This window comes from Arvicanthis niloticus, chromosome 9, assembly GCF_011762505.2.
Source record: "Arvicanthis niloticus isolate mArvNil1 chromosome 9, mArvNil1.pat.X, whole genome shotgun sequence".
Lineage (NCBI taxonomy): Eukaryota > Metazoa > Chordata > Mammalia > Rodentia > Muridae > Arvicanthis > Arvicanthis niloticus.
Window position 1 is genome coordinate 7,053,429 of NC_047666.1, and position 11,100 is coordinate 7,064,528.

Consider the following 11,100-nt stretch of genomic DNA (forward strand, 5'->3'; position numbering starts at 1 on the left):
GGTGAAAGAAGACTTTGATTGCAATTCCTCCAGTAGAGGGAGGCATAGCTCAGCAAGTGATTTCTCTAAGGACTTCACACAATTAAGCTTTTTAAAATTTTCTATTCTCAAATAGTTATATACGTATAAGAAATTGTCAAAAACATATAGTCAGAACCTGTGCACCTTACACATAGCTTTCTCTTTGGTTGAAATCTTTAATAACAAGATAAATGGGGAAACTGAAAGAGATTTCATATTATTAATGATTTCATTTGCACTTGCCTACATGGATGCTGTGTGTACATGTACAGTGTCTCTAGGCATAGTGGTCACATAAATAATCTGTGTTTTCTAACCATAATCATTTATTCACCTACACTGTTACCACAAAACTTCCTGGTGTCACCACCCCACCCCAACATTTTACTTAAGCAGGCACTACAGAAAAATTTTCACATAACACACACAATTGTGCATTGGGTTATTTTACTCTATAGCACTTCTGAGCTGTGTGCACCAAGAATTAGATTCTCTATGACTAAGAGTAGAAGCCAATGGCCTTGAAGAGCCTTATTTTACCTGTTTACTGAATGAGGAACATTTAATTAGTTACTCATTTCTAGCTACTTCTGGAAGAAGTTTTATTAACCATTTTTTCACTAGTTTTTATGTGAAAATGAGTTTTCATTTCTTTGTGAAGATACCCAAGACTTTTTTTTTAAAAGCTGAATTATAGAGTAATTTTAGTAGTAGAATAATTGCCTAAGTACTTTTATTGTTATCACTTTATAGTCCTATTAACAATATCTGATTTTCCACTTCTCTTGAATGCTTACAAGCAGGATGCTATTCCATGTATAGATTGAAAGTGACTTTTTATACAAACTTATGATGTTTAACCTTTTTTTAAAAAATTCTTTGGATTTTCTCTATATCTTATTCAGGGAATCATCAATATCAATGCCTATCTTTCTCTTTGTTCTGATTAGACTTTATATTGTTGTTGGTGTAGTTTTATTCATTTTGAACTTTGTAGGTTTTTTTACATGCTAAATAGAAGTCTCAACTGAATACAGTTCCCATGCCCTATATTTCAGGCTGTAATCCATTCCTAAATCCTTCAGCTATATCCTAGTTTAGACTTAATGTTTTGATACTTGAAAAATTAATATTTCCTCTTATGTATTTGGGATTAGGTTAGTACATCACACAACCTCAATTGATCATCATTTGCATCCTTTTATTGCTGGATCTCTTTGTACATTTCCATTTTCTTGCTGTTATCTGATTAAATTCTGCATTTTAATGCTATTTTTGCTACAATAAATAAGCACCTTTATGTATTTTAACTCATTTTTTCTATACATCCATTCTTTTGGGACATTTTATTGAATTATTTAATTATATTCTCTCAAATATTTATTTATTTATAAATTCTTATAAAGTTATATTTTTTGTGTACTTTAATTTATCAATGGAGAGTTATTTTTTACTACGTGGAATTTTTGTTTGACGTGAATTTTGGTACTTTTAATTTCAAAGTGTCTTTTAGTGTTTTCTTTACACATTCCAGTGTATATAAATACATATATGTGTGTGCCAAAATGTGCATACATGCATGCATGTGTTTCCTTTGGCATTCCTTGCTAACTTGTCTTTCTATAAAACTTGGTAAGTAATCTGATATATTCAAAAATAGTTCATTAATTTTGTTTTAGAAATAATCATATTTTCCTAAATGTTTGCCATTATTTTGTCCTCTGAGGAAGGAGTAATTCTCATTTCCATTTCCAAATCCCGAATGTAGTGTATAAAAGTATATATGTATAGTAAACAGAAAATACTGTATGCAAGGATCAACTCTCATCACTTCCACTGGCAACCCACTTACTTACTTCAAAGAAACTAGAATGTTAAAACATGGTCTCTATTCTTAGAAAGCTGTGTTCTAGTTCAGTGTGATCATGAGTTTCCACTAAAGTATGGACATTTGGAAACACAAGCTGAACGTGGAACTGATCATCTAGATATTTAGAATGCAGACATTGGTCATGTTAATGAGGAACTCTCATAACCACCTTGTATTACAAACTATATGGTGTTGTGAGGTAAAAGAGGGACAATATTCCTGGGGCAACAGTTGAACCCTAGTCATGTGAGTATCAGCTCAGCTGTGAAGAGACTCTATGTGAAGCTTCACCCTGTCCATTCAACCCTGTCTTTTTACCAACTATCATAATCAGTGTAATTTGCATGCTGCCATTACAAACTCAGCCAATCTGATGACATGTAATGCATGCCATCAAGCTGTAAGTGAAGCTGGCTATCTTTCAAGGCCATGGCCATGCTGTCCCCAGCTCATCTCCTCATTCTTCTTTTCCTCTGTTTCTCTGGTAAGGGAAACAATTTCTCTTTCTCATGGCATTCATTAAGTGTTCACAGTCTCCACAAAATTCTATAGCTTCCAAAGATGTTTAGAGTTTTCATTTTATTTAACTATGCCACATTTGACTTATCTTTGTTACTTTTCTTTCATAAACAGATTCTAGGGCAGAAACAACTGTGACCCAGTCTCCAGCATCTCTGTCCATGGTTGCAGGAGAAAAAGTCACCATCAGTTGTAAAACCAGCACAAATATTGATGATGATATGAATTGGTACCAGCAGAAGCCAGGGGAAGCTCCTAAGCTTCTTATTTCAGAAGAGAATACTCTTCGTCCTGGAGTCCCTTCCTGGTTCTCTAGCAGTGGTTATGGCACAGATTTTGTGTTTACAATTGATAAGATGCTCTCAGAAGATGCTGCAATTTACTTCTGTCAGCAAAGTGATAACTTGCCTCTCACAGTCCTCTTACAAAAACCTGCAGAGGCTGTTGGTGAGATTACTTCAGGAGCTACTGAAGCTGTTCAGTGTGTGAACATGGCCATCATTGGTGTTAACTCTATCCATGCGTATGCACTCTCACTTCCCTTTTTAGTTTCTGAAGCCTCCTCAGCCCCCTATACTTTTCTGAATTCCTTCACTTAGGAGAGACAGTAACAGTCTGTGTATAATTTTCCAGGGAAGCTAGTTATCCTGCTGCACTGCAGAGGTACTAAGTTCTTGTCCATTGGCTCACTTCCACATTTTAGATCAAATTGAAGAATTTGATTTGTGCCGAATCTGGTTTAGGTTTTTGTAGTATTGGTTACTATTCTTTTTGATATTATCTAATACTAGGAAATGAGCATCTTAATTCAGGTTACATTGATCAGAAGAGCTTTTACTTGGTGAGCTGTTGGTGGATCATATGGTTACCAACTTTAGCTACTAAGAAACTTTAGAAAGATGAATGTTACAGGGCTGAAAGTATGATTTCATTAAAGAAAAAAAAAACTTCCTAAGGAGGGAGAGAAGTGAAAGAGAAAGACACAGAGAGGAGCCAGAAAGAAGAGGTGAATTCTCACAGATAGGTGCTCCCATATAATGTGGGGAAAGGTTTTGTCTCCATGGGCTGTAAGTATCTTGCAAGGGTGAGTTGGGTCAGAATAGGAAGGAAGGCATTATTGTTAAGTTGATGGAGAACAATAGCTAATCATTTGGGATTAAGGAAGTATTAGGGAATGGGAGAGGCTGGAGAATGTTGATAAATTAGAGTCAGTTATGTACATAGGTTCAGAAACCGGTCAGTCATTATGTAAAGCTGTAGCATGAGAGCAGTGTGGCTCCATAGTGACTGAGAGGTATTGGCTCCAGGGAGCAGTGAATCTTTTTTTTTTTTTAAATTTTGATACTTTTTTATTTTTTAAAAATTTTTTCTCTTTTTTTGAAACATTTATTTATTTATTTTTATTTACATTTTATTTACATTTCAGATGCCATCCCCTTTCCCCATTTCCCTTCCCTAGAGAACCCCTATCCCATGCCCCCTTTTCCTTTTTGCTTTTATACAATTTTTAAAAAATGTTAATCAAAGGCTTTATAAGTTTGGTAATGCTCAATCAGAAGTGTAACCCAATACCCAACCTAGATATATGAACAATCTTTGACTGGTGGAGACCCGTGAACATCTGCCTCCATCCCCCCTCTCCCTTTTTCTCTCTCATCACCTAGCTTCTTCTCTCCTTCATCTCCTCTCCTTACTCCATCTCTTCCTCTCAGTATTCCTTCCCCCTTAGCTCCTCCTACATATCACCCTTCCTGTTAAAGTAAAACTTTTTTCTCTAAATACCATTAGAGAGTACTTATTCCTAATTATATCAGTGAGGTACAAGATAGTCCTAATACCCAGTCCATCATTTTGTTGACTAACCAGAACCTCTGTTATCTCTCCTAACTAAAACACTTAGTTTTGCACCTGGAATTTTTCTTGCCTTTAGAATGAATGTCAGCTGAAAACCATTTACTCAGATCTTTTCTCTCAAAGTAAATAGCCAGGATTGGATATTAGGATATAGGTCTTCAACCCTGTCAGAAATCCAGAATGACTGAGTTAACTGAAATTATGAGAAGCACTAAGCATAGCTTCTAAGACTTAGCCAATTTATAGAGACCACTGAACACTTGGAAAGTTTCTGTACTACCAAATGTTGGAGCATCAAATCTTCAGCCTTCTGGCCCAGAATCATCTGACAGACCTTAGTGATGCAGAATTATGAAGGGCTGATTACTCTGTCTAGACAGATATAATCAGTCGACTATTCAGGAGCAGTGAATCTTAATGAAAAGATAGACTCAGCAGCTGCAAGAATAAGTAAAACTAGTCACTTTTAAGAGGTGGTTCATTCTGTTTAAAGCGGTATCCATCTCTCCTATGGAGATTAATGGGATAGGCAAGAGTAGAGTTCATAGAAGTATTATGGTCAGGTGTAAAAGGAGAAAGTAAAAGGGTGTGTCTAGTGAAACGAATATTTCACTTTGAATGTTAGAGGTGGAGGGACACCCCAACAGAGGTAAAGTAAGAGTGGCAGTCAACGAAGCCAAGGACTGTAGTAAACATGAGGTAAAGAATTCTAAGGGAATTGTTTTTTCTTCCAGATGCAGTTGGTCAGGAAGATAGTGAGTGGTTACACTGTCATATGTGTTGCACTCAAGTTAGCTGGCAGAAGCAACACAGAGATGGGGTGCATGGGAAGTAGGGGATGGGAGAAAAGATAGGACCAGTGAAAGGAACTGTGTTTTGTCTGAAGTGAAGGTTATCATGGTCCCTTGTAGCTAATACTCCTTTACACTGCCTGAAAGGCCTTATAGCAGATGCCTTTGCAAAGAATGGAACAGCTGTGTAATGAGAGCAACTAGGAGAGATTACATGAGTATTCCTGTTCAGGTATAGAGAGAAATATGAATGAAGGTGTGTATAGTAAGTAAAATGTCCAAAAGACATGCCACAATATAAATATGGGGTTAATAATAGGAGAAGTGATGAAGATGACGAACTTTTGTGGGAGAGATCCAACAGCCTATCCATAGGAGGAGGCATGCTCCTTAATTTTTCATCTGATCTCTATGACTTTCTGCATCATCTCAAAATCCTTTGGTTTTGTAGGTGAGGAAGTTTCATTGTTAAATGAGGCCACAAACCTCATCTTTAGCCGGAATGAGATGTAGTTCTACTTTCTTTTAGAATACCACAGCAACCACATGAAATGATGTTAAGTTTATCTCAATTTTTAAAGTTTTTCTGAGAGATGGTGAGCCTCAGGGTTAACTGATATAAAGAAAACTTCATGTTGGCTATTTTAGTTTTGAGTCCATAACAACAATGCTTAGAGTGCCAAGAAGAGAGAATACTTGGAAAGCTCATTATTCCCAATTTCAGAGATCATCCAAAATGTGTTTAGGAGTTTGGGGACACAGATGTCTCTTAACTGCATAGAGATGTCAAAAGGGAGATGTGGAAATGGGAGACACTAGGATGCCTCAGAAAAGGATCCATCTATGAGGCCATAATAGAACTTGACAGATGGCAAAGCTCCAGAACATAAGTCAGATTTTTGGTGATAGTATAAATTTTTTGGATTGTGCTATGTGAAGAGGTATTATAAGTACAATTTGTAGGGAAAATAAAGGGACAAAATTGATGAAGAAAAAATGTTTAACATCAATATTAGTATAAATTTTGTTTAGTGACATGAATGTCAGAAGCCATAATGGGAAAAGCTAATAACTAGCAGGTGATCATCCTGAGATGGCCTTTTTTTTTTGGATTGTTATATAATCTGCACCAGATTTGGCCTTATTAAGCAAGGCTGTAGGGGATTCATCATAGAAAAGGTTTCTGCTATTAATATGCTTTCCCTTTTATTATTAAACATATATAACAATCACTAAATAATATAACACCCCTTTGGATCAGATCTCTGTAAATCCACAAAGATGTACTATATAATAGTGATGCTATATAGAGGTAATAGATGACTTCCTAAGTCTTAATGATGATCCTATAAAAATTCCTAAAATTGTATCAGTGATTATTAAGCTCTTTTATAATTGGACTGCTATAAAGTTCTTTTCTGATAGTCAAATCTGCAATGAGAACTCTGCCAGTCTCCCCAGTGTAACAGTTAATTGCTCTTGTAAGCAGACTTTCTCCTACTCAGAGCACATTCCAAGAGTTTGTAAAACAATTAATCAAAGGTCATAAAAAGGAACTATTTATTATAGGTGCTAGAACAGGAGATAAGATATTTACTGGGTTTATCTATACCAAACTTCACTAATAACTTAGTTGTGGTTTTTAACTTACAATGTAGTTGTGGAGCTGTCACAGGTGATGGATGTTTAGCCAGAAAATTGCTCCTAATGGATAGGCATGTAAACATTCTCTGTTATAAACTTCTATTTCAATTTATTATTTAATCTTTATACTATTTGGTTATGGTCTTGCTTTTATTCACTTGTTGCTTGTGATTTTTTTTTGTGTTCTTTTAGAAATGTGAATTGTTGCCAAGTTCTATTGTCAGTAAAAAGCTCATTTTCTGCCTTTTTTCTTTCTTTCCTTTTGAGACATGATCTCTATATGAAGCACAGACTAGATTCACACAGAATATCCTCCTCAAAAGGTGTCATGTACTCCACCATCACCAACATTTAATTCAACAAACATCTTCTCTTTTTGTAGATTTTACATGATCTTACTGAGAAAATTATTTCTTGTGATTTCCAGGGAGAATTTTGACTTGACTTTTAAAAATTCAGGAGTTGTAAAAACTAATGTAGTCATAAATTGACTCAATGTATTTTTCATATTAAGATGAGGATGAGCATTTTGGCACTAGAGAAGTACTGTTATAGTTGAATCTGTAGTGTTTTCCCAAGTGCCTATGTGTTAGGAGCCGCAGTAAGCGTGACAACATTCGCTATTACAAGATGGCGCGGGCATCCTGTGCTCCCACAAGTGAACAACTAACTGCGCAGGTGCAAAAGGCAAAAGCGCGCCAAAGTCACTGTCCATCCCCGGGGCGTAATATGGGGTGATGAGTGAACAGCCAATCAGAAGTGAACACGCCACTCTAGGGTACATATAGCAGTGCCTTTCCTGGGCTTTGGGTCTTTCCACTTCTGCTGATACAAGAATAAACCCTCGCTGTAGTAACCACCCGAACACTGCCTCACGTGTCTCTCTCGCGGGCGAAGGGGACACAAGAAGGGGTGCGGAACAATCTGGTGCCGAAACCCGGGAATTTCAAGGCGCCACGGGAGACCCCCCGAGATTTGGGGCGGGTTAAAAGGCTATAGGATCGAGGTACGTCTCTGAGAGTTATGTTTGGGGTGGAAGCTTACTTCACAAAGTGATCTACAAATTTAATGCAATCTCAGCTAAAACATCAATGTCATTTAGAATAGAACTGGACTGTGGAATCCAAAACTCACATGGGAATACAGAAGACTGCAAGTAGCCAAAACAATATTTATCAAAACCATCAGGCTAGGAGTCACTGTAATATCTGATTTCAAGGGATAGCAGAAAGCAGAGTGACAAAAACAGATCAATAGTGTTGTGAGGACAGGCCTATAGACCAAGAAACTGATAGGTAGAGCAGAGCCAAAATATCCATAACCATGCAGCCAACAGAATGTTTCTACAGCCAACCAATATCTCAGCAAGGCTTCCAATACTCACAGTGCACAAAGGGCACATGATTTGAAGAATGGAACTGGGCAAACTGGACATCAAGCAAGACTTATTCTTGACTCTCACACTTCACCCTACACATAAACCAACCATAAGTGGGCCAAAGAGCTTCATATAAGATGGAAACCTTGAAGCTCTCAAAGGGAAATGGGTATGAAAAACTTCATCAGATTTTCCCACACGGGGTCCTCAAAGCATAACAATCAAAAGCAAATTGAGAAGTGGCATTTCATCTATCTGAAATACTTCTTAAATACAAAACAAATAAACACCACAGTAATGAGATGATTTACAACAAAAAGCCTCAGGAGTGCATCATGTAACAGTCTCAACCAGAGAGACCCCAGCATGTCAACAGGTGCAGAAAATAGATATGACAAAATTCATCAGAGTCACTTTGAAACATCTCAATGAAGTGAATTAGACAGGTGCTTTCTGGAACAACTGTGGCAACACTAACTTTTCCCATGGCCTCCCCCAACATAGAGAGTCTTTAGAGTAGAATGAGCTCACCTTCTCTGTCAACAGCTCTTCTTTACTGAGGATAATTTTAACATCGCTCGCAACCGTGTCTATGAAATACTTTTGCAAGTAGAAACCTTTGAAAAGTAAGGATGTCTAACGTAGTTTAATAATTTATCTGTTAAGGATGTATCTGGCTCATCTGAGAACAAATGTGGAGACTTAATGTTTGCCTTGAGTTCCTCCAGTGTCACGTTCAAATCCTCAGCGATGTTTTCCAGTGAGGCCTCATTCAGGCCAAAGGAAGATCTATAGTCATTCAAAGTCTGTTCCAACATCTCTAGGTCATTTTGGGTCAGTCCCCTGAATGATATGGTAGCCCTTGGCATTCTGGATTCCTTCAAGATCTTTTGTTTCAGCACATCCCTCTTCCTGTCTATGGTGGAATCTGTAACAATTGACAAAGTCCTCTGTGTGTCTGAAACACCAAAAGAGAAGGACATGGCTGTGATTTAAAATACCCCTCATCCAAAAGTTCTGATATTTTTAGTATCAGTAAGGATAAACTTTCTTTTCTCCTAATTGCTATCATTACTCTCCCTTACAACAGGCTTCCCTCCCAAATTGCTTTTAATCATTTTCTGTTTGACAAGTACCCCAACTTTTGCTCAATTCTTTGACAGTTATGAGTTAATCTAAAGTTACTCCTACTCATTCTATAGAGCAGCTTCTATGGCCAAAGCTGACAGCCATACTAATTCATGGATACAAACATAAGCATTTAAAAGGCAAATTGATGGGCATGTCATGCCAATTTGACAAAATAATAGTAGCAGCTTCCCCATCAGAACCTATATCTACAAGAACCACAAGGTTGTAATTACCAAAGCAAAGGGTTTTCAGCATCAAACAGTGAAAGACCTTTCATAGATATCAAAGTCACAGGAAACCCAAGAAAGGTAGATAAAGAGTCTCACATATCCTTAAGACTACTCCTTTTGATCATAAGCTGAGCTCTCCAATTGAATTTGCTACCATTCTTTTCAATTACTGAAGTAAAACTGAAAACCTGAAAGTCAGTGTGCATATCATAATAAGACCTTATTTGGAGAGATAGACAGAGCATTGAACTTGGTTAATCTCTTTTCCAGACAACCTTTTGGTATCATAGTTCAGGCTAAGCTCAGACCATTGCACAACCTCCTTAATGCTGCTAATACAGGTTTGAATTTGATCTTGAAGAACTAAAAACACTGTAAAGAAGAAAATAGTCAAAGGTTAAGGAGTGTGAGCCAAACCAAATTTAAAGCTAAACCCAGGAGTAAGTGCTATTTATCCTGTACATTTGATTGAAGGGAAGAAAGTCCCTATCTATAATGTGGGGGCAAGTGCTAGGCTCTGCTATCCAATGGTTGTTTTTGCTGAACTAATTTGTTGACCTTCCTGGTTCTTTCCTCCCTTAGGTACATTTTCCAGGGATGGGTCAGACTTCCTCTTTTGCACCCTCTCCAAAAAATGATCCTGATTTGACCTCCAGCTTTGGCACAAACCTTCAGAATTTCAAGATGAAAACCAAAATCCTGTCTCAGGATTTGATTGCCTTCATTGAATCATCCCCAGAGGAAGGAAAACTTCAGGAAACAGTTTCTGCAATCAGGAATGCTTTGAGTGGCATCGAGAAAGCCTCAATGAACATTGCACTGATAGGGGAGACTGGGGCTGGAAAGTCCAGTCTAATCAATGCTCTACAGGGAGTAGGGGCTGATGAAGAAGGTATGGCTGCTCCCACTGGGGTGGTATGTACAACCACTGAGAGAACACCATACCCATATGCAAAGTGTCCCAGTGTGACACTATGGGATCTGCCAAGTATTGCATTTGGTGCCTTTCATCCAAATGAGTATTTGAAGAAAATCAACATAGAGGAGTATGACTTCTTCATTATTGTCTCTTCTGGACCCCTTAAATTTAGTGACATAAAAATTGCCAAAGCCATTGTGCAAATGAATAGGAGTTTCTATTTTGTTCTAACCCATACGTTATTGCTCTTGAGGTAGAAAAAGTGATTAACCCTAGGAGATTCAGTAAAGAGAACACATTAAAGAAGATTCAAGATAACATTAACATTTTAAGTATACTCAAGCAAGTGACCCACCAGGAGCCCCCAGTCTTCTTAGTCTCTAACTTTGATGTGTCTGATCTTGACTTCCCAAAGTTAGAAACCACCCTTCTGAGAGAGCTCTCAGCCTACAAATGGCACATGTTCATGCTCACTTTTCTTCTACATGTAGATGTCCAGTTAGACTAGCACCATTTGTTGAAGACATTTTCTTTCTTTTTAAATTGGATATTTTATTTATTTACATTTCAGATGTTGCTAGCTGCCATCATCAGTGGCCCCCATCCACCAAATGTGTATGTGCATGTGTGTGTGTGTGTGTGTTTATATATATATAAACATTTTCCAGGGAAATATATAAACACACACAAAATGGTTGAAGCTAGCTCATTCGAGTTTACTACATTCATTCAATATGTGTACA

The 11,100-nt window shown here is 37.3% G+C and overlaps 1 pseudogene; it reads left to right on the plus strand.

Annotated features, from left to right (window-relative positions):
• Positions 1 to 10,035: 10,035 nt before the first annotated feature.
• LOC117714956 (T-cell-specific guanine nucleotide triphosphate-binding protein 2-like) lies at positions 10,036 to 10,865 on the plus strand (annotated as a pseudogene).
• The last annotated feature ends 235 nt before the right edge of the window (positions 10,866 to 11,100 follow it).